Here is a 4,886-nt window from a genome sequence, read left to right on the forward strand (position 1 = left end):
TGCCGGACTCCAACCGACTAAAACCTTCACGATGACCGTCCTGGCTGCGATCGAGAGAGGCCCGGAAACCGGTGCGAGCGACACCCCCCCCCCCCCCCGTGCACAATACACCCCCTAATGGAACGGTGTGCGGCCATGTCACACCGCGCCTCGTCACCGGAGCCGTCATACCAAGCAGTCCAGTTCCTCTAGCGGACCGCTTGGCGGCCTCGAGGCGTTGAGCTGCCAGCGCCTAAGTTTGAACCACACCGGGGGGCGCGGCGGATCTAGCGCGCCTCAAAACGCGTCCACGGCCTCTGCCGCGCCCTCGTCGACCGATCCTCTCGAGGTAGCAGTTCCGCAACCTCACCCTCTCCGCAGACTCCTTCCGAAGTATAACTTGCTCACAGAAGAAAGTCACGGCCCTCCTCCCTCTTTCGCTCACCAACAATGTCTTGAGGATCGCCGGCGGCGAGAGGTCCCATTCGATTTCCATGATGAGGTCGTGGCGCGGTAGCGCCCACGCCGGGCGGTACTCCAGCATGTGCTGCGCCGAGTCCACGCTCGCATCGCAGAGATGGCAACGCGCGGTCGCCTCTTTCCCGATTCGGTGCAGGTACTCACCGAAGCAACAGTGTCCGGTGAGCACCTGCGTTACTCTATAGGTCAGGGGAGGCCCGCCACCGTCCAACCAAACGTCCCAGTTTGGAAGAACGGCCTCGAGGATCCTTAGCCCCGGCGCGCCCCTCTCATGTCGAGGCTGGCGCGCCATCTGTCGAAGCCTCATTTACCCTATTAAATTACGTTTTCATTCATACGTTAAATTTGTTACTTTTATCTCTATTTTATATCTTTTCCTTTTACTTTATCAACTCGTTTTAATACTATGTTAAATATCCTTCGAAATAAATATCTTAATCTTATTAATTAATATTATAGAAAAACAAAAGCTTTCGAACAAAAGCGTAACAATTTCTTTTAGTCTCGATTCCTTTGTTCCAATCTTTCTAACAAAGGACCATCTCCAAATTTTCTATTAAATTTGATATTTCGGTAATTGATCGTTTCATTAATCGGCGTCCTAAGCATAATCAGAATTGTACTGTACTTTGGAAACATTTGTTCTCGACGCGAAAATTGTTATATGGTAAACATAGGAGCTACTTTCTTCTAAACATGATATTCGTATATCATTATATAGAACGAAATTTGATATCACTATTGTACGCTCCTTGTCAAAAAGATAATTCAGGTGTGTTAACTTTAATTTCTCAGTGACGTGTGCAAAGTTTTTCGTCTGTAACGTATAATATCAAAACATTATGAGCTCAGAATATGCGGTTCGTTGAAAATAATTAGAAATATTATGAGGTTTAGTGCGTAACACAATAAAATTGTTTCATTTTAAGAATGAAATGATAACACATGTACAATAAGAAAATAATCAACATAAATTGTAACTAACAGTAATAAAATTTTGACTTAACGTACCTCATTCGCGTACAATTGCATTTTTTAATTCTTGTACGTGTTGATACTGCTTTCCATTCGCGTATACGCCGTGAACAAGTTCTGCCCAGCAATTCTCAATAATATTAAGTTCCGGGGAGCGTGCAGGCCACGGCAAAATAGATATATTATTTTCATTAAAATATGATTGGGCCAATCTTGAGGTGTGTGCAGGTGTATTATCTTGTTGAAAGATTTAATCAGATCCAGAAATGCGTTCTGCATGATTATTTATTTGTTCTTTGTTTAAATTTATGTATCGGACACTATTCATTCTCCCAACGATGAACTTGATACTTATCTTGTCGAAATAACCGATGCCGGCCCAAACCATCACGCTGCCTCCTCCCATTTGTCGTCGAATTGCCGACATTGTCCCTTTTCTCATGTCATAAAAATAATATTTTAACCCATTAGGACCATCCAAGTTGAACCCTTTTCATCTGAAAATAGTACCCTTATCCATTTTTTTCCAATGCATTCTTTCTTTTGCAAAGCGCAAACGTTCTACTTTGTGTTTCGTTGTTAACGAAGGTTTTTTTTCAGTTTTAGCCTCCTAATATCTTTGCAGGATAGTAGAACTCGACGAACACTTGAAACACTGGCAGTAGCACTAGATTTTTCCATTATTTGCTTCGTTGTTAACTACGAATTCGAAGCTACACGCAAAATTATTCGTTTATCACGATCGGATAACGATGGCGGACGACCAGTACTTTTCTTTTTGCCATAATCTTCAACATTTTTTAAGAAATTGTGTATTACTCTACGACTTCATCTTATTACTTTCGATATTTTTGCTACTAATACCTGTTGCTGTTTTAGATCAAGAATTTGCTTTTTCTCTGACTCGTTTAATTTTTTTCAGTGTCCCATATACTAACAAATTTATATAATATTGTACTGTAATCTTTACTCGTTGATAGTTCATGAACTACTGAGCAATTTCTAAACATATTAACAGGGCGTGTTATCATATCCACCTTAGTGTGGAATAGTTTTTCTTTGTTACATACTAAACCTCATAATATTTTTAATTATTTTCAACGAATCGATATCCTGAGCTCATAATGTTTTGATATTATACGTTACAGACGAAAAACTGTAGCGGCACATGCGTCATAGAACAATGCGAATCAAGACCGACTCATGTTGTTGTTGTTCCTTGGAACACGGACACCGCCTTGACGCACGAAACATAACGATAGATAAACTCCGGACAAAACAAAGTCACCATTATGGGCAACCGTCGATCTAAGACGAATTCAAATTTTCCGACTCTTCCCCCCCCCCCCCCCGACTAGTATAAATAAACGGACGCGATCGCGAACGAGTTAGTTATTATCCGAGTCATTATTCGAGTTGTAGTTCGAGTTAACACACGAGTTATTTGTTCGAGTTATTATCTGCGATTAACGGATTATACGAGTTAACGAGTTATCCGCCATCGATCATACTCTATCTTTGCGAATACGTTTGTACGAGCCTCTCTCGACGGTATTTATATTTATTCATATTTATTTAATTTATTCTAAATATATGTGACGGGTTACAGCAGCAATTTCTCGTTATTCTATATTATTGATCCTCACACAATCCACTACAAAACTTTACATGCGTCATTGAGAAATTAAAGATAACGCACCTGGGTTATCTTTTTGACGAGGAGTGTATGATTTGGTTGTTACTGCAAATATAACATCTCATGTGCAAATCGCTATTTTTGCAGACGCAATAACCGTCATACATTTTCGCTGGAATCGACCACAAGATAATAAAATCCGATAACATGATCGATCGAGGACACGGAGGAGGTGGGACCGGTTGGAGCGAGGCAAGTGTAACATCAATCCATATCAGAGACCAGGACGCATACCGAGGGCAAGATGGCAACCAGATATCTACACATCCTTGGCGCGTACCCTCAATAGTCTTAGGGACCTGTCATAAATCTTTGCATTTTCATAGTTAGGGTCCTTCAGACCAAACAAGTATCTTATGTTTCAGGTTTCCTCTACATTTATTGTATGCTAGAGGTTGACACGGGAAAGTTAGTTTTCCTTACGTCTGGTATCTTCCGTTAGCAACTTTCTCTCGAGGCCGGCTAAGACCTTTCCTAGTCTACCAACCTTCTTATGATCCAATCGAAAGCAATGTCTATCGCCCTCACTTTCCTAGGCCAAAATTGTCCTTAACGGATCAGCACATCTCGTGTCTTTAGACACGCGCACCCCTAGCTTTCCTCCGCCACAACATCATCACTAAACTTCACTTATTTTCTATCTTTAGAATATTCAACATCTTTTTACCGAGTTTCTACCCTTAGACCAGTTGCGTACTTAACGTATCAGTGTTTCTAGGTTTTATATAAAGTTGTTGGAGTGAATTGTGATTTAATTCAGTGTGTATTCCATTGTGATTACTGAATTCATAATAAAGTTTGATAAAAGGAAAGTTAATAGTTGTGTTACGGTTCAACCTTTTTGTTTTATCATCTCAAGTTTACGTGACACAAGCAAGGACGTTTCGGCCTTGAATTTCACCGCGACAGTTCGAGAAGGAAAAAGAAAGCTGCTGAAGAGTAGGACCAGGGTCATTTGGTGTTCACCTCGTCGCACCCTCGACCGAATTCTAGTTGGGACAACTTTACCATTTTAATTCACGATACGGCTACCTGTCATTTCCGCAATCAACTTGATTTAACGTGCATCGTTTTCACGTTTCTTTATTTACATAGGTTTTAACTCTCCACCATACCCCTATATGCAGGGTGGATCACGTAACTCGAACGACTTCGATTACTGTGTAGGCAATGATTTTAGCGAAAAAAGTTTCAGATAAAAGTTGAATGCTTTCAAGGAGGACATAATTTTACGTGATTAGTTTTTTTTTATATATAGGAAAATGCGCAAATGACATGTTTGATTTTCTAAATAGAGCTATAGATTTGTTTTACATATGTTCTTCGGAATATTCCACGTCAGAAACTATCAAGATACGATATTATAACAATTAACAATTTAAGAGACATTTGTAATTAAAAAGTGAGATACTCCATATAAAAATCTGAAATATCTCACAATTTATTGATTTTACTGATATTGCAGTTTTACCTACCTATGCTTTGTTAAACAAAATGTTTCGATAATCGTGGATTATGCACATAATAATCAAAATGTTAATAACAGGTGTTCCGATAATTAATATCATCATTCTTAGAGTTGTTTTTATTTTCTTTGCTTCTAACGGTCAATTAGTTTTCCCTTAACTTTAATAATTTTCTATATTCTTTTTAACATTATTGCGTTATTTATTGTTCTCTTTTTACTTCTTGAGTATCTGTACAGCTTTTTATTTCCTCCCGAAAAGTTTCAATTGGATCCAAGCGATCCAACCAT

Source organism: Bombus pyrosoma, linkage group LG5, assembly GCF_014825855.1.
Source record: "Bombus pyrosoma isolate SC7728 linkage group LG5, ASM1482585v1, whole genome shotgun sequence".
NCBI classification, from domain to species: domain Eukaryota; kingdom Metazoa; phylum Arthropoda; class Insecta; order Hymenoptera; family Apidae; genus Bombus; species Bombus pyrosoma.